Source organism: Lithobates pipiens, unplaced genomic scaffold, assembly GCF_037356315.1.
Source record: "Lithobates pipiens isolate NorthernLeopardFrog02 unplaced genomic scaffold, aLitPip1_a1.2 Scaffold_30, whole genome shotgun sequence".
Lineage (NCBI taxonomy): Eukaryota > Metazoa > Chordata > Amphibia > Anura > Ranidae > Lithobates > Lithobates pipiens.
In genome coordinates, this window is record NW_027507791.1 from 97,029,110 (window position 1) to 97,046,685 (window position 17,576).

The window sequence follows — 17,576 nt, forward strand, 5'->3', positions numbered from 1 at the left end:
GAAATAACATTTTGCGACCCGATAGTACTAGCACTACAAAATATCCAAATTTGGAGTTTCTAGCACCAAGTGACCCCGAGATACATGGCCCTAAAGTCGGGTCACAAAATATTTTCGAATGTGGTTGAAATAATGTCGAATCATGTTGAAATCATTTCGAATCCGGTAGAAATATTTTCGAATTTGGTTGAAATATTTTCGAATGTGCCAATTTTTCGAATTCGGTAGAAAACTAAACGAAATCCGAAAACGAATTTTAAGGAAGTTAACGAATATAACTAAACGAAATTAATGAATTAACGAATTAAAACGAAATGAAACTAAACAAATTTTTTCCTTTTGCACATGTCTAATGTCCAGTTCGTCAGAAAAAAAGATAGAAAATAAGTAAAAGTAGTAGTATTGGCCAATACAACCCTTACATAAACCCTTACATAAACATGCCTGGCCACACCCCTCCACAGTCATTAGCATGTAAGGGTGGAGGAGACAACCAGGAATTCTTCCCTTTGTTCCTCTCTATCTGCATTTTAAACTCACAAGGATCAAAGGTCTGCTCCTGAGTAGTAAGGGGGATGTAGCTCAGTGGTAGAGCGCACGCTTCGCATGTGTGAGGTCCCGGGTTCAACCCCCGGCATCTCCATTCTTTATCTTAAAACCGGGTCTAGTTACCATGTAGCGCATGCTGAGTGGCCTAATTATCCCCACAAAGTGCAAAATACTGCTGAGAACTTTACTCTAAAGTCAAACTTCACCCCCCCCCCAAAAAAAAAAGGCACAGACTCACGCTAACAAGATGGGGATGTAGCTCAGTGGTAGAGTGCGCGCTTTGCATGTGTGAGGTCCCAGGTTCAATCCCCGGCATCTCCATTCTTTATCTTAACGCCGAGTCTAGTATCTATGCAGCGCATGCTGACTTGACTAATTATCCCCACAAAGTGCAAAATCCTGCTGAGAACTTTTCTCTAAGTCAAACTTTCTCCCCCCCCCCCCCCCCCCCCCCCCCCCCCCCCCCCAAAAAAAAAGGCACAGAAGGACAAGCACAAGATGGGGATGTAGCTCAGTGGTTGAGCACACGCTTTGCATGTGTGAAGCCCCGGGTTCAATTCCTGGTATCTCCAGCCTTTGCCTTAAACAGAATCAGTTGGGGTGATTGCAACTAGTTTCAAAACCCTGCCCACAGCTTTGCTGGGTACTGTCTAAATGGGTGGCAGTAGCAAGGAAGGCTTTTCTTGGAAGCATGCTAATGAACTTGTAGTTGACATTGGCTGTCTGTTTAAGGGTATGTCCAGTATTTGCATCTTTCGGACATTCGGATGCATCCGAATGTCCGAATAAAAAAATAACAAATTACAACAAATACGAAAGAAATATAACGAATGAATTCGACATGATTCGAAATTATTTCAACCGCATTCAAAATTATTTCAACTGCATTCGAAATTATTTCAACTGCATTCGACATTATTTCAACCGCATTCAAAATTATTTCAACTGCATTCAAAATTATTTCAACCACATTCGAAAATATTTTGTGACCCGACTTTAGGGCCATGTATCTCGGGGTCACTTGGTGCTAGACACTTCAAATTTGTATATGTTGTAGTGATATTATTATTGTGTTTGCATACCAAATTTGGGTTTCTAGCTATAAGTGACCCTGAGATATGTGGCCCCAAAATTGGGTCGCCAAATGTTATTAGTTATTAGAGCAGAGAATAACATTTTGCGACCCGATAGTACTAGCACTACAAAATATCCAAATTTGGAGTTTCTAGCACCAAGTGACCCCGAGATACATGGCCCTAAAGTCGGGTCACAAAATATTTTCGAATGTGGTTGAAATAATGTCGAATCATGTGAAATCATTTCGAATCCGGTAGAAATATTTTCGAATTTGGTTGAAATATTTTCGAATGTGCCCAATTTTTCGAATTCGGTAGAAAACTAAACGAAATCCGAAAACGAATTTAAGGAAGTTAACGAATATAACTAAACGAAATTAATGAATTAACGAATTAAAACGAAATGAAACTAAACAAATTTTTTCCTTTTGCACATGTCTAATGTCCAGTTTCGTCAGAAAAAAAGATAGAAAAATAAGTAAAAGAGTAGTATTGGCCAATACAACCCTTACATAAACCCTTACATAAACATGCCTGGCCACACCCTCCACAGTCATTAGCATGTAAGGGTGGAGGAGACAACCAGGAATTCTTCCCTTTGTTCCTCTCTATCTGCATTTTAAACTCACAAGGATCAAAGGTCTGCTCCTGAGTAGTAAGGGGGATGTAGCTCAGTGGTAGAGCGCACGCTTCGCATGTGTGAGGTCCCGGGTTCAACCCCGGCATCTCCATTCTTTATCTTAAAACCGGTCTAGTTACCATGTAGCGCATGCTGAGTGGCCTAATTATCCCCACAAAGTGCAAAATACTGCTGAGAACTTTACTCTAAAGTCAAACTTCACCCCCCCCCCCCCCCCCCAAAAAAAGGCACAGACTCACGCTAACAAGCTGGGGATGTAGCTCAGTGGTAGAGTGCGCGCTTTGCATGTGTGAGGTCCCAGGTTCAATCCCCGGCATCTCCATTCTTTATCTTAACGCCGAGTCTAGTATCTATGCAGCGCATGCTGACTTGACTAATTATCCCCCACAAAGTGCAAAATCCTGCTGAGAACTTTTCTCTAAGTCAAACTTTCTCCCCCCCCCCCCAAAAAAAAAAAGCACAGAAGGACAAGCACAAGATGGGGATGTAGCTCAGTGGTTGAGCACACGCTTTGCATGTGTGAAGCCCCGGGTTCAATTCCTGGTATCTCCAGCCTTTGCCTTAAACAGATATCAGTTGGGGTGATTGCAACTAGTTTCAAAACCCTGCCCACAGCTTTGCTGGGTACTGTCTAAATGGGTGGCAGTAGCAAGGAAGGCTTTTCTTGGAAGCATGCTAATGAACTTGTAGTTGACATTGGCTGTCTGTTTAAGGGTATGTCCAGTATTTTGCATCTTTCGGACATTCGGATGCATCCGAATGTCCGAATAAAAAAATAACAAATTACAACAAATACGAAAGAAATATAACGAATGAATTCGAATGAATTCGACATGATTCGAAATTATTTCAACCGCATTCAAAATTATTTCAACTGCATTCGAAATTATTTCAACTGCATTCGACATTATTTCAACCGCATTCAAAATTATTTCAACTGCATTCAAAATTATTTCAACCACATTCGAAAATATTTTGTGACCCGACTTTAGGGCCATGTATCTCGGGGTCACTTGGTGCTAGACACTTCAAATTTGGATATGTTGTAGTGATATTATTATTGTGTTTGCATACCAAATTTGGGGTTTCTAGCTATAAGTGACCCTGAGATATGTGGCCCCAAAATTGGGTCGCCAAATGTTATTAGTTATTAGAGCAGAGAATAACATTTTGCGACCCGATAGTACTAGCACTACAAAATATCCAAATTTGGAGTTTCTAGCACCAAATGACCCCGAGATACATGGCCCTAAAGTCGGGTCACAAAATATTTTCGAATGTGGTTGAAATAATGTCGAATCATGTTGAAATCATTTCGAATCCGGTAGAAATATTTTCGAATTTGGTTGAAATATTTTCGAATGTGCCCAATTTTTCGAATTCGGTAGAAAACTAAACGAAATCCGAAAACGAATTTAAGGAAGTTAACGAATATAACTAAACGAAATTAATGAATTAACGAATTAAAACGAAATGAAACTAAACAAATTTTTTCCTTTTGCACATGTCTAATGTCCAGTTTCGTCAGAAAAAAAGATAGAAAATAAGTAAAAGTAGTAGTATTGGCCAATACAACCCTTACATAAACCCTTACATAAACATGCCTGGCCACACCCTCCACAGTCATTAGCATGTAAGGGTGGAGGAGACAACCAGGAATTCTTCCCTTTGTTCCTCTCTATCTGCATTTTAAACTCACAAGGATCAAAGGTCTGCTCCTGAGTAGTAAGGGGGATGTAGCTCAGTGGTAGAGCGCACGCTTCGCATGTGTGAGGTCCCGGGTTCAACCCCCGGCATCTCCATTCTTTATCTTAAAACCGGGTCTAGTTACCATGTAGCGCATGCTGAGTGGCCTAATTATCCCCACAAAGTGCAAAATACTGCTGAGAACTTTACTCTAAAGTCAAACTTCACCCCCCCCCCAAAAAAAAAAAGCACAGACTCACGCTAACAAGATGGGGATGTAGCTCAGTGGTAGAGTGCGCGCTTTGCATGTGTGAGGTCCCAGGTTCAATCCCCGGCATCTCCATTCTTTATCTTAACGCCGAGTCTAGTATCTATGCAGCGCATGCTGACTTGACTAATTATCCCCACAAAGTGCAAAATCCTGCTGAGAACTTTCTCTAAGTCAAACTTTCTCCCCCCCCCAAAAAAAAATAAGGCACAGAAGGACAAGCACAAGATGGGGAAGTAGCTCAGTGGTTGAGCACACGCTTTTGCATGTGTGAAGCCCCGGGTTCAATTCCTGGTATCTCCAGCCTTTGCCTTAAACAGATATCAGTTGGGGTGATTGCAACTAGTTTCAAAACCCTGCCACAGCTTTGCTGGGTACTGTCTAAATGGGTGGCAGTTAGCAAGGAAGGCTTTTCTTGGAAGCATGCTAATGAACTTGTAGTTGACATTGGCTGTCTGTTTAAGGGTATGTCCAGTATTTTGCATCTTTCGGACATTCGGATGCATCCGAATGTCCGAATAAAAAAATAACAAATTACAACAAATACGAAAGAAATATAACGAATGAATTCGAATGAATTCGACATGATTCGAAATTATTTCAACCGCATTCAAAATTATTTCAACTGCATTCGAAATTATTTCAACTGCATTCGACATTATTTCAACCGCATTCAAAATTATTTCAACTGCATTCAAAATTATTTCAACCACATTCGAAAATATTTTGTGACCCGACTTTAGGGCCATGTATCTCGGGGTCACTTGGTGCTAGACACTTCAAATTTGTATATGTTGTAGTGATATTATTATTGTGTTTGCATACCAAATTTGGGGTTTCTAGCTATAAGTGACCCTGAGATATGTGGCCCCAAAATTGGGTCGCCAAATGTTATTAGTTATTAGAGCAGAGAATAACATTTTGCGACCCGATAGTACTAGCACTACAAAATATCCAAATTTGGAGTTTCTAGCACCAAGTGACCCCGAGATACATGGCCCTAAAGTCGGGTCACAAAATATTTTCGAATGTGGTTGAAATAATGTCGAATCATGTTGAAATCATTTCGAATCCGGTAGAAATATTTTCGAATTTGGTTGAAATATTTTCGAATGTGCCCAATTTTTCGAATTCGGTAGAAAACTAAACGAAATCCGAAAACGAATTTAAGGAAGTTAACGAATATAACTAAACGAAATTAATGAATTAACGAATTAAAACGAAATGAAACTAAACAAATTTTTTCCTTTTGCACATGTCTAATGTCCAGTTTCGTCAGAAAAAAAGATAGAAAATAAGTAAAAGTAGTAGTATTGGCCAATACAACCCTTACATAAACCCTTACATAAACATGCCTGGCCACACCCTCCACAGTCATTAGCATGTAAGGGTGGAGGAGACAACCAGGAATTCTTCCCTTTGTTCCTCTCTATCTGCATTTTAAACTCACAAGGATCAAAGGTCTGCTCCTGAGTAGTAAGGGGGATGTAGCTCAGTGGTAGAGCGCACGCTTCGCATGTGTGAGGTCCCGGGTTCAACCCCCGGCATCTCCATTCTTTATCTTAAAACCGGGTCTAGTTACCATGTAGCGCATGCTGAGTGGCCTAATTATCCCCACAAAGTGCAAAATACTGCTGAGAACTTTACTCTAAAGTCAAACTTCACCCCCCCCCCCAAAAAAAAAGGCACAGACTCACGCTAACAAGATGGGGATGTAGCTCAGTGGTAGAGTGCGCGCTTTGCATGTGTGAGGTCCCAGGTTCAATCCCCGGCATCTCCATTCTTTATCTTAACGCCGAGTCTAGTATCTATGCAGCGCATGCTGACTTGACTAATTATCCCCACAAAGTGCAAAATCCTGCTGAGAACTTTTCTCTAAGTCAAACTTTCTCCCCCCCCCCCCCCCCCCCCCCAAAAAAAAAGGCACAGAAGGACAAGCACAAGATGGGGATGTAGCTCAGTGGTTGAGCACACGCTTTGCATGTGTGAAGCCCCGGGTTCAATTCCTGGTATCTCCAGCCTTTGCCTTAAACAGATATCAGTTGGGGTGATTGCAACTAGTTTCAAAACCCTGCCCACAGCTTTGCTGGGTACTGTCTAAATGGGTGGCAGTAGCAAGGAAGGCTTTTCTTGGAAGCATGCTAATGAACTTGTAGTTGACATTGGCTGTCTGTTTAAGGGTATGTCCAGTATTTTGCATCTTTCGGACATTCGGATGCATCCGAATGTCCGAATAAAAAAATAACAAATTACAACAAATACGAAAGAAATATAACGAATGAATTCGACATGATTCGAAATTATTTCAACCGCATTCAAAATTATTTCAACTGCATTCGAAATTATTTCAACTGCATTCGACATTATTTCAACCGCATTCAAAATTATTTCAACTGCATTCAAAATTATTTCAACCACATTCGAAAATATTTTGTGACCCGACTTTAGGGCCATGTATCTCGGGGTCACTTGGTGCTAGACACTTCAAATTTGTATATGTTGTAGTGATATTATTATTGTGTTTGCATACCAAATTTGGGGTTTCTAGCTATAAGTGACCCTGAGATATGTGGCCCCAAAATTGGGTCGCCAAATGTTATTAGTTATTAGAGCAGAGAATAACATTTTGCGACCCGATAGTACTAGCACTACAAAATATCCAAATTTGGAGTTTCTAGCACCAAGTGACCCCGAGATACATGGCCCTAAAGTCGGGTCACAAAATATTTTCGAATGTGGTTGAAATAATGTCGAATCATGTTGAAATCATTTCGAATCCGGTAGAAATATTTTCGAATTTGGTTGAAATATTTTCGAATGTGCCCAATTTTTCGAATTCGGTAGAAAACTAAACGAAATCCGAAAACGAATTTAAGGAAGTTAACGAATATAACTAAACGAAATTAATGAATTAACGAATTAAAACGAAATGAAACTAAACAAATTTTTTCCTTTTGCACATGTCTAATGTCCAGTTTCGTCAGAAAAAAAGATAGAAAATAAGTAAAAGTAGTAGTATTGGCCAATACAACCCTTACATAAACCCTTACATAAACATGCCTGGCCACACCCTCCACAGTCATTAGCATGTAAGGGTGGAGGAGACAACCAGGAATTCTTCCCTTTGTTCCTCTCTATCTGCATTTTAAACTCACAAGGATCAAAGGTCTGCTCCTGAGTAGTAAGGGGGATGTAGCTCAGTGGTAGAGCGCACGCTTCGCATGTGTGAGGTCCCGGGTTCAACCCCCGGCATCTCCATTCTTTATCTTAAAACCGGGTCTAGTTACCATGTAGCGCATGCTGAGTGGCCTAATTATCCCCACAAAGTGCAAAATACTGCTGAGAACTTTACTCTAAAGTCAAACTTCACCCCCCCCCCAAAAAAAAAGGCACAGACTCACGCTAACAAGATGGGGATGTAGCTCAGTGGTAGAGTGCGCGCTTTGCATGTGTGAGGTCCCAGGTTCAATCCCCGGCATCTCCATTCTTTATCTTAACGCCGAGTCTAGTATCTATGCAGCGCATGCTGACTTGACTAATTATCCCCACAAAGTGCAAAATCCTGCTGAGAACTTTTCTCTAAGTCAAACTTTCTCCCCCCCCCCCCCCAAAAAAAAAAAAGGCACAGAAGGACAAGCACAAGATGGGGATGTAGCTCAGTGGTTGAGCACACGCTTTGCATGTGTGAAGCCCCGGGTTCAATTCCTGGTATCTCCAGCCTTTGCCTTAAACAGATATCAGTTGGGGTGATTGCAACTAGTTTCAAAACCCTGCCCACAGCTTTGCTGGGTACTGTCTAAATGGGTGGCAGTAGCAAGGAAGGCTTTTCTTGGAAGCATGCTAATGAACTTGTAGTTGACATTGGCTGTCTGTTTAAGGGTATGTCCAGTATTTTGCATCTTTCGGACATTCGGATGCATCCGAATGTCCGAATAAAAAAATAACAAATTACAACAAATACGAAAGAAATATAACGAATGAATTCGAATGAATTCGACATGATTCGAAATTATTTCAACCGCATTCAAAATTATTTCAACTGCATTCGAAATTATTTCAACTGCATTCGACATTATTTCAACCGCATTCAAAATTATTTCAACTGCATTCAAAATTATTTCAACCACATTCGAAAATATTTTGTGACCCGACTTTAGGGCCATGTATCTCGGGGTCACTTGGTGCTAGACACTTCAAATTTGGATATGTTGTAGTGATATTATTATTGTGTTTGCATACCAAATTTGGGGTTTCTAGCTATAAGTGACCCTGAGATATGTGGCCCCAAAATTGGGTCGCCAAATGTTATTAGTTATTAGAGCAGAGAATAACATTTTGCGACCCGATAGTACTAGCACTACAAAATATCAAAATTTGGAGTTTCTAGCACCAAATGACCCCGAGATACATGGCCCTAAAGTCGGGTCACAAAATATTTTCGAATGTGGTTGAAATAATGTCGAATCATGTTGAAATCATTTCGAATCCGGTAGAAATATTTTCGAATTTGGTTGAAATATTTTCGAATGTGCCCAATTTTTCGAATTCGGTAGAAAACTAAACGAAATCCGAAAACGAATTTAAGGAAGTTAACGAATATAACTAAACGAAATTAATGAATTAACGAATTAAAACGAAATGAAACTAAACAAATTTTTTCCTTTTGCACATGTCTAATGTCCAGTTTCGTCAGAAAAAAAGATAGAAAATAAGTAAAAGTAGTAGTATTGGCCAATACAACCCTTACATAAACCCTTACATAAACATGCCTGGCCACACCCTCCACAGTCATTAGCATGTAAGGGTGGAGGAGACAACCAGGAATTCTTCCCTTTGTTCCTCTCTATCTGCATTTTAAACTCACAAGGATCAGAGGTCTGCTCCTGAGTAGTAAGGGGGATGTAGCTCAGTGGTAGAGCGCACGCTTCGCATGTGTGAGGTCCCGGGTTCAACCCCCGGCATCTCCATTCTTTATCTTAAAACCGGGTCTAGTTACCATGTAGCGCATGCTGAGTGGCCTAATTATCCCCACAAAGTGCAAAATACTGCTGAGAACTTTACTCTAAAGTCAAACTTCACCCCCCCCCCCCAAAAAAAAAGGCACAGACTCACGCTAACAAGATGGGGATGTAGCTCAGTGGTAGAGTGCGCGCTTTGCATGTGTGAGGTCCCAGGTTCAATCCCCGGCATCTCCATTCTTTATCTTAACGCCGAGTCTAGTATCTATGCAGCGCATGCTGACTTGACTAATTATCCCCACAAAGTGCAAAATCCTGCTGAGAACTTTTCTCTAAGTCAAACTTTCTCCCCCCCCCCAAAAAAAAAAAGGCACAGAAGGACAAGCACAAGATGGGGAAGTAGCTCAGTGGTTGAGCACACGCTTTGCATGTGTGAAGCCCCGGGTTCAATTCCTGGTATCTCCAGCCTTTGCCTTAAACAGATATCAGTTGGGGTGATTGCAACTAGTTTCAAAACCCTGCCCACAGCTTTGCTGGGTACTGTCTAAATGGGTGGCAGTAGCAAGGAAGGCTTTTCTTGGAAGCATGCTAATGAACTTGTAGTTGACATTGGCTGTCTGTTTAAGGGTATGTCCAGTATTTTGCATCTTTCGGACATTCGGATGCATCCGAATGTCCGAATAAAAAAATAACAAATTACAACAAATACGAAAGAAATATAACGAATGAATTCGAATGAATTCGACATGATTCGAAATTATTTCAACCGCATTCAAAATTATTTCAACTGCATTCGAAATTATTTCAACTGCATTCGACATTATTTCAACCGCATTCAAAATTATTTCAACTGCATTCAAAATTATTTCAACCACATTCGAAAATATTTTGTGACCCGACTTTAGGGCCATGTATCTCGGGGTCACTTGGTGCTAGACACTTCAAATTTGTATATGTTGTAGTGATATTATTATTGTGTTTGCATACCAAATTTGGGGTTTCTAGCTATAAGTGACCCTGAGATATGTGGCCCCAAAATTGGGTCGCCAAATGTTATTAGTTATTAGAGCAGAGAATAACATTTTGCGACCCGATAGTACTAGCACTACAAAATATCCAAATTTGGAGTTTCTAGCACCAAGTGACCCCGAGATACATGGCCCTAAAGTCGGGTCACAAAATATTTTCGAATGTGGTTGAAATAATGTCGAATCATGTTGAAATCATTTCGAATCCGGTAGAAATATTTTCGAATTTGGTTGAAATATTTTCGAATGTGCCCAATTTTTCGAATTCGGTAGAAAACTAAACGAAATCCGAAAACGAATTTAAGGAAGTTAACGAATATAACTAAACGAAATTAATGAATTAACGAATTAAAACGAAATGAAACTAAACAAATTTTTTCCTTTTGCACATGTCTAATGTCCAGTTTCGTCAGAAAAAAAGATAGAAAATAAGTAAAAGTAGTAGTATTGGCCAATACAACCCTTACATAAACCCTTACATAAACATGCCTGGCCACACCCTCCACAGTCATTAGCATGTAAGGGTGGAGGAGACAACCAGGAATTCTTCCCTTTGTTCCTCTCTATCTGCATTTTAAACTCACAAGGATCAAAGGTCTGCTCCTGAGTAGTAAGGGGGATGTAGCTCAGTGGTAGAGCGCACGCTTCGCATGTGTGAGGTCCCGGGTTCAACCCCCGGCATCTCCATTCTTTATCTTAAAACCGGGTCTAGTTACCATGTAGCGCATGCTGAGTGGCCTAATTATCCCCACAAAGTGCAAAATACTGCTGAGAACTTTACTCTAAAGTCAAACTTCACCCCCCCCCCCCAAAAAAAAGGCACAGACTCACGCTAACAAGATGGGGATGTAGCTCAGTGGTAGAGTGCGCGCTTTGCATGTGTGATGTCCCAGGTTCAATCCCCGGCATCTCCATTCTTTATCTTAACGCCGAGTCTAGTATCTATGCAGCGCATGCTGACTTGACTAATTATCCCCACAAAGTGCAAAATCCTGCTGAGAACTTTTCTCTAAGTCAAACTTCCCCCCCCCCCCCCCCCCAAAAAAAAAAAAAAGACACAGAAGGACAAGCACAAGATGGGTATGTAGCTCAGTGGTAGAGCACGCACGCTTTGCATGTGTGGAAGCCCTGGGTTCAATTCCCGGCATCTCCAGCCTTCGCCTTAAACAGATATCAGTTGGGGTGATTGCAACTAGTTTCAAAACCCTGCCCACACCTTTGCTGGGTACTGCCAAAATGGGTGGCAGTAGCAAGGAAGGCTTTTCTTGGAAGCATGCTAATGAACTTGTAGTTGACATTGGCTGTCTGTTTAAGGGTATGTCCAGTATTTTGCATCTTTCGGACATTCGGATGCATCCGAATGTCCGAATAAAAAAATAACAAATTACAACAAATACGAAAGAAATATAACGAATGAATTTGAATGAATTCGACATGATTCGAAATTATTTCAACCGCATTCAAAATTATTTCAACTGCATTCGAAATTATTTCAACTGCATTCGACATTATTTCAACCGCATTCAAAATTATTTCAACTGCATTCAAAATTATTTCAACCACATTCGAAAATATTTTGTGACCCGACTTTAGGGCCATGTATCTCGGGGTCACTTGGTGCTAGACACTTCAAATTTGGATATGTTGTAGTGATATTATTATTGTGTTTGCATACCAAATTTGGGGTTTCTAGCTATAAGTGACCCTGAGATATGTGGCCCCAAAATTGGGTCGCCAAATGTTATTAGTTATTAGAGCAGAGAATAACATTTTGCGACCCGATAGTACTAGCACTACAAAATATCCAAATTTGGAGTTTCTAGCACCAAGTGACCCCGAGATACATGGCCCTAAAGTCGGGTCACAAAATATTTTCGAATGTGGTTGAAATAATGTCGAATCATGTTGAAATCATTTCGAATCCGGTAGAAATATTTTCGAATTTGGTTGAAATATTTTCGAATGTGCCCAATTTTTCGAATTCGGTAGAAAACTAAACGAAATCCGAAAACGAATTTAAGGAAGTTAACGAATATAACTAAACGAAATTAATGAATTAACGAATTAAAACGAAATGAAACTAAACAAATTTTTTCCTTTTGCACATGTCTAATGTCCAGTTTCGTCAGAAAAAAAGATAGAAAATAAGTAAAAGTAGTAGTATTGGCCAATACAACCCTTACATAAACCCTTACATAAACATGCCTGGCCACACCCTCCACAGTCATTAGCATGTAAGGGTGGAGGAGACAACCAGGAATTCTTCCCTTTGTTCCTCTCTATCTGCATTTTAAACTCACAAGGATCAAAGGTCTGCTCCTGAGTAGTAAGGGGGATGTAGCTCAGTGGTAGAGCGCACGCTTCGCATGTGTGAGGTCCCGGGTTCAACCCCCGGCATCTCCATTCTTTATCTTAAAACCGGGTCTAGTTACCATGTAGCGCATGCTGAGTGGCCTAATTATCCCCACAAAGTGCAAAATACTGCTGAGAACTTTACTCTAAAGTCAAACTTCACCCCCCCCCCCAAAAAAAAAGGCACAGACTCACGCTAACAAGATGGGGATGTAGCTCAGTGGTAGAGTGCGCGCTTTGCATGTGTGATGTCCCAGGTTCAATCCCCGGCATCTCCATTCTTTATCTTAACGCCGAGTCTAGTATCTATGCAGCGCATGCTGACTTGACTAATTATCCCCACAAAGTGCAAAATCCTGCTGAGAACTTTTCTCTAAGTCAAACTTTCCCCCCCCCCCCCCCAAAAAAAAAAAAAAGACACAGAAGGACAAGCACAAGATGGGTATGTAGCTCAGTGGTAGAGCACGCACGCTTTGCATGTGTGGAAGCCCTGGGTTCAATTCCCGGCATCTCCAGCCTTCGCCTTAAACAGATATCAGTTGGGGTGATTGCAACTAGTTTCAAAACCCTGCCCACACCTTTGCTGGGTACTGCCAAAATGGGTGGCAGTAGCAAGGAAGGCTTTTCTTGGAAGCATGCTAATGAACTTGTAGTTGACATTGGCTGTCTGTTTAAGGGTATATCCAGTTTCGTCAGAAAAAAAGATAGAAAATAAGTAAAAGTAATATTGTATATACAATTGTAACACAAGCCATATTGTCACTTATTTAAAAAAAATGATCTTTACTTTTCAATTGACAGCGCTGTCATTTTCTGTAAAATTCAATGCAATATGGCAACCTAGAGGCGTTCCGTACACAATTGGTGTACAGAACGGCCCCCAGAGATTTCACTTCCTGTTTGTGTGATTGGCTCACTGATTTTCCCAGAAGTCTTCCCTTAGATACAAGTCAGATTTTAGGCAACCTCTGCAAGAAAAAATGTCAGATTTGGTGAGATGCTCCTAAATGGTTAAGTACTTCTCAAGGACTGCAGGTCCTGTTATTCTTCTCACTAGAGCCCTGCAAGTGCATCAGCTGCTCAAAAGTGAAGAATAAAAAAATAACTCCCATTTCAAATCAGTCCTGCACAAGACATGATCTAACAAAAAGCTATTCATTCAGAGAAGAAACAGGTAGGACTCTGCAACAAAACGTGTTAAAATTCTTGCAATGTCCATTGATCACCCAGAGGGGATTGGTTTTTTTTCCTCAATAAAAGGGGAGTCCTCCCTGCATAAGTTGTGCCCTGAAGATGTAGTTTAATGGTGTCATTTGTTGAACTGTACGCATAGGCTATAGTAGAGGAAATCTTCACATTCCTGTGTCAGCGGTTTCTTATTGTGTTGACACGTGAGGCTATTAGGCATGGCTTTGCATGGGTTAATGCATGACCTCTATCTGCAGTGTGAGACCTGACACCTCCTGAGAAGAAACTTCATTTCGAAAAAGTCCTGCCTCTCTCAGACTAGTGCTCATGCAGGTGAGAGCCACACAGTAATTAGATGTGACACAGACACAAAGAGAGGTCACTTATGCAGCTAGGAGATGATGTGTTGTCAGCTAACTGACAAACACAATTCGGACATAAATGGGTTTTTTTTGGCTCTTGAAGGCTGAAAGTCCTTCCTGGAATAAAAAAAATGAAATAGTGGTTGGTTTTGGGAAGTGAAGGAGGCCCTGAGTACTGGTAGTGGAACACAGATGTGAAGGCCAGGTGCCGGGTTAAAGGATGCAACATCGTTTAGAGCTTTGTGGGGCGAAAAAGGCACAAGCGCTACCACAAGGTAAGGGGATGTAGCTCAGTGGTAGAGCGCACGCTTTGCATGTGTGAGGCCCCGGGTTCAATCCCTGGCATCTCCATTTACCGTACGCCAAGGGAAACGGCCACCCCTCATCTGCTGCAACCCAGGCATGTGCACTCACATGGGAAACATTTGGCCAAAACAACCCTTACATAAACATGCCTGGCCGCACCCTCCAAAGTCATTAGCATGTAAGGGTGGAGGAGACAACCAGGAATTCATCTCTTTGTTCCTCTCTATCTGCATTTTCAACTCACAAGGATCAAAGGTCTGCTCCTGAGTAGTAAGGGGGATGTAGCTCAGTGGTAGAGCGCACGCTTCGCATGTGTGAGGTCCCGGGTTCAACCCCCGGCATCTCCATTCTTTATCTTAAAACCGAGTCTAGTTACCATGTAGCGCATGCTGAGTGGCCTAATTATCCCCACAAAGTGCAAAATACTGCTGAGAACTTTACTCTTAAGTCAAACTTCACCCCCCCCAAAAAAAAGGCACAGACTCATGCAAACAAGATGGGGATGTAGCTCAGTGGTAGAGCGTGCGCTTTGCATGTGTGAGGTCCTGGGCTCAATCCCCGGCATCTCCATTTTTTATCTTAAAGCCGAGTCTAGTATCTATGCAGCGCATGCTGACTTGACTAATTATCCCCACAAAGTGCAAAATCCTGCTGAGAACTTTTCTCTAAAGTCAAACTTTCTCCCCCCCCCCAAAAAAAAAAAAGGCACAGAAGGACAAGCACAAGATGGGGATGTAGCTCAGTGGTTGAGCACACGCTTTGCATGTGTGAAGCCCTGGGTTCAATTCTTGGTATCTCCAGCCTTCGCCTTAAACAGATATCAGTTGGGGTGATTGCAACTAGTTTCAAAACCCTGCCCACAGCTTTGCTGGGTACTGTCTAAATGGGTGGCAGTAGCAAGGAAGGCTTTTCTTGGAAGCATGCTAATGAACTTGTAGTTGACATTGGCTGTCTGTTTAAGGGTATGACCAGTATTTTGCATCTTTCGGACATTCGGATGCATCCGAATGTCCGAATAAAAAAATAACAAATTACAACAAATACGAAAGAAATATAACGAATGAATTCGAATGAATTCGACATGATTCGAAATTATTTCAACCGCATTCAAAATTATTTCAACTGCATTCGAAATTATTTCAACTGCATTCGACATTATTTCAACCGCATTCAAAATTATTTCAACTGCATTCGAAATTATTTCAACCACATTCGAAAATATTTTGTGACCCGACTTTAGGGCCATGTATCTCGGGGTCACTTGGTGCTAGACACTTCAAATTTGGATATGTTGTAGTGATATTATTATTGTGTTTGCATACCAAATTTGGGGTTTCTAGCTATAAGTGACCCCGAGATAAGTGGCCCCAAAATCGGGTCGCAAAATGTTATTAGTTATTAGAGCAGAGAATAACATTTTGCGACCCGATTTTGGGGCCACATATCTCGGGGTCAAATTTGGAGTTCCTAGCACCAAGTGACCCCGAGATACATGGCCCTAAATTCGGGTCACAAAATATTTTCGAATGTGGTTGAAATAATGTCGAATCATGTTGAAATCATTTCGAATCCGGTAGAAATATTTTCGAATTTGGTTGAAATATTTTCGAATGTGCCCGATTTTTTTTTTTTACACTGGCAGTGAAAGGGTTAACCAGGGGGTGGCAGTGTAGGGGTTAAGTGTGTACTAGGGGTGTGTTACTAACTGTGGGGGGCTGGGCTGTGTGTTAGCGAACACTGATCTCTGCTCCAATCATAGGGAGCAGAGATCAGTGTCACTTGTTGCTAGGCAGAATGGGGAGATGCTGTTTACATCGATATCTCCCCGTTTAGCCTCCCCGTGAGATGATCGTGGGTATCTCCGTGGACTCACGGGTTCCAGACTGGCACGAATGTGCACTGCTGGCGGCGTGCACGCAATGGCAGGGCGGCAATTACGCCAATTTGCCTGCCTGTGCCATTCTCCCGATGTACATCGTTGTGCGCCGGTTGGGAAGTGGTTAAAAAAAAATTTGGTCACTTTTATTCATATTACAAGGAATGTAAACGGCCCTTGTAATAGAAAAAAGCATGGCAGGTCCTCTTAAATATGAGATCTGGGGTCAAAAAGTCCTCAGATCTGATATTTGGACTAAAATGCAAAAAAAAAAAAAATTGTCATTTGAAAAAATTACAACAGAAAAATGTAAAAAAAAAGAGGTATGGGCGGAAGTGATGTTTTGACGTCTCTTCCGCCCTCTTATGGTATGGAGATGAGTGGGGGCCATCTTAGCCTCACTCGTCTCCATACTCAGGACATGACAGGTCCCGATCGCCTCCGCTGCTACCGACGGCTCCGGTAAGTGGCGGGGGGCGTGGGAGAGTGACGGTAGGGGGGTGGCACCTCTCCCGCCGTGGATAACGGTGATCTCGTGGTGAATCCACTGCAGATCAACATTATCGTAAGCATGACCGCCTCCTGTAAAGATGGATATCTCGGTTGTAGCAGCAGCTGCTGCCGTTACCGAGATATCCCTCTTCAAATTGCCAATGTATATATACAGGAAGCGGTCGGCAAGTGGTTAATACACCCCATTGTTTATCTATTTTAGACTTCACTTGTTTGTGTTGCACAGAATAGGTTATAACCAATGACCATTTAAAGGAATCATTGGACTCAGAGAGAGGTTTTTCAACCAACAATGAGAGTCTATCAAACTCTAGGGTGTTTTTCAAGTCCAAATCTACCTCGGATTGATTGTAGCCCTTTTCAAGAAACCTCTGTCGCTGGGTCCGTACAATTCCTACACAACCTCAAAAATTGGCTGCGCGGAATTGAACGTAGCCATGAATGGGGATGGTAACTATCTGTAGGTAGAAATCCATTATGGTCTGTAGACTTAAAATATGTCTTGAATTGAAATTGGCACTCATGAATCTCTATTACCATAACCAAAAAATTAACCTTATGTCTACTGGACTCGTAAGTCAAAGATATACCTCAATCGTTCTGGTTCAGCAAGGTAAAACATTGTGCCAAAGACTGTTAACAGCCATCCCACAGGAGGAGGATGTCATCAATGTACCTCATCCACAAAATCTATTTGGTAAACAAGTAAAAGGCGCAATAGTCTGGGAAATATATGGAGAAAACCCCTCTTAGGATGCAGACAGTAAATAAAGA

At 41.5% G+C, this 17,576-nt stretch overlaps 1 protein-coding gene and 23 non-coding genes across 32 annotated transcripts in view; 23 read left to right on the forward strand and 1 right to left on the reverse strand.

Moving 5' to 3' along the window:
- CAPN3 (calpain 3) overlaps positions 1-17,576 on the reverse strand; it is a 263,927-nt gene that overhangs the window by 187,730 nt on the left and 58,621 nt on the right. The window lies entirely within an intron of this gene.
- On the forward strand, positions 572-643 carry TRNAA-CGC (transfer RNA alanine (anticodon CGC)). The gene has a single exon. It is a non-coding gene; the product is annotated as a tRNA-Ala (tRNA).
- Positions 799-870, forward strand: TRNAA-UGC (transfer RNA alanine (anticodon UGC)). Its single transcript has one exon. It is a non-coding gene; the product is annotated as a tRNA-Ala (tRNA).
- TRNAA-UGC (transfer RNA alanine (anticodon UGC)) lies at positions 1,050-1,121 on the forward strand. The gene has a single exon. It is a non-coding gene; the product is annotated as a tRNA-Ala (tRNA).
- TRNAA-CGC (transfer RNA alanine (anticodon CGC)) lies at positions 2,286-2,356 on the forward strand. The gene has a single exon. It is a non-coding gene; the product is annotated as a tRNA-Ala (tRNA).
- On the forward strand, positions 2,516-2,587 carry TRNAA-UGC (transfer RNA alanine (anticodon UGC)). The gene has a single exon. It is a non-coding gene; the product is annotated as a tRNA-Ala (tRNA).
- TRNAA-UGC (transfer RNA alanine (anticodon UGC)) lies at positions 2,746-2,817 on the forward strand. The gene has a single exon. It is a non-coding gene; the product is annotated as a tRNA-Ala (tRNA).
- On the forward strand, positions 3,996-4,067 carry TRNAA-CGC (transfer RNA alanine (anticodon CGC)). The gene has a single exon. It is a non-coding gene; the product is annotated as a tRNA-Ala (tRNA).
- Positions 4,223-4,294, forward strand: TRNAA-UGC (transfer RNA alanine (anticodon UGC)). Its single transcript has one exon. It is a non-coding gene; the product is annotated as a tRNA-Ala (tRNA).
- TRNAA-CGC (transfer RNA alanine (anticodon CGC)) lies at positions 5,701-5,772 on the forward strand. The gene has a single exon. It is a non-coding gene; the product is annotated as a tRNA-Ala (tRNA).
- Positions 5,928-5,999, forward strand: TRNAA-UGC (transfer RNA alanine (anticodon UGC)). Its single transcript has one exon. It is a non-coding gene; the product is annotated as a tRNA-Ala (tRNA).
- On the forward strand, positions 6,166-6,237 carry TRNAA-UGC (transfer RNA alanine (anticodon UGC)). The gene has a single exon. It is a non-coding gene; the product is annotated as a tRNA-Ala (tRNA).
- Positions 7,406-7,477, forward strand: TRNAA-CGC (transfer RNA alanine (anticodon CGC)). The gene has a single exon. It is a non-coding gene; the product is annotated as a tRNA-Ala (tRNA).
- Positions 7,632-7,703, forward strand: TRNAA-UGC (transfer RNA alanine (anticodon UGC)). The gene has a single exon. It is a non-coding gene; the product is annotated as a tRNA-Ala (tRNA).
- Positions 7,865-7,936, forward strand: TRNAA-UGC (transfer RNA alanine (anticodon UGC)). The gene has a single exon. It is a non-coding gene; the product is annotated as a tRNA-Ala (tRNA).
- On the forward strand, positions 9,115-9,186 carry TRNAA-CGC (transfer RNA alanine (anticodon CGC)). Its single transcript has one exon. It is a non-coding gene; the product is annotated as a tRNA-Ala (tRNA).
- On the forward strand, positions 9,343-9,414 carry TRNAA-UGC (transfer RNA alanine (anticodon UGC)). Its single transcript has one exon. It is a non-coding gene; the product is annotated as a tRNA-Ala (tRNA).
- TRNAA-CGC (transfer RNA alanine (anticodon CGC)) lies at positions 10,821-10,892 on the forward strand. The gene has a single exon. It is a non-coding gene; the product is annotated as a tRNA-Ala (tRNA).
- TRNAA-UGC (transfer RNA alanine (anticodon UGC)) lies at positions 11,048-11,119 on the forward strand. Its single transcript has one exon. It is a non-coding gene; the product is annotated as a tRNA-Ala (tRNA).
- TRNAA-CGC (transfer RNA alanine (anticodon CGC)) lies at positions 12,537-12,608 on the forward strand. Its single transcript has one exon. It is a non-coding gene; the product is annotated as a tRNA-Ala (tRNA).
- Positions 12,764-12,835, forward strand: TRNAA-UGC (transfer RNA alanine (anticodon UGC)). The gene has a single exon. It is a non-coding gene; the product is annotated as a tRNA-Ala (tRNA).
- Positions 14,387-14,458, forward strand: TRNAA-UGC (transfer RNA alanine (anticodon UGC)). Its single transcript has one exon. It is a non-coding gene; the product is annotated as a tRNA-Ala (tRNA).
- On the forward strand, positions 14,689-14,760 carry TRNAA-CGC (transfer RNA alanine (anticodon CGC)). Its single transcript has one exon. It is a non-coding gene; the product is annotated as a tRNA-Ala (tRNA).
- TRNAA-UGC (transfer RNA alanine (anticodon UGC)) lies at positions 14,912-14,983 on the forward strand. Its single transcript has one exon. It is a non-coding gene; the product is annotated as a tRNA-Ala (tRNA).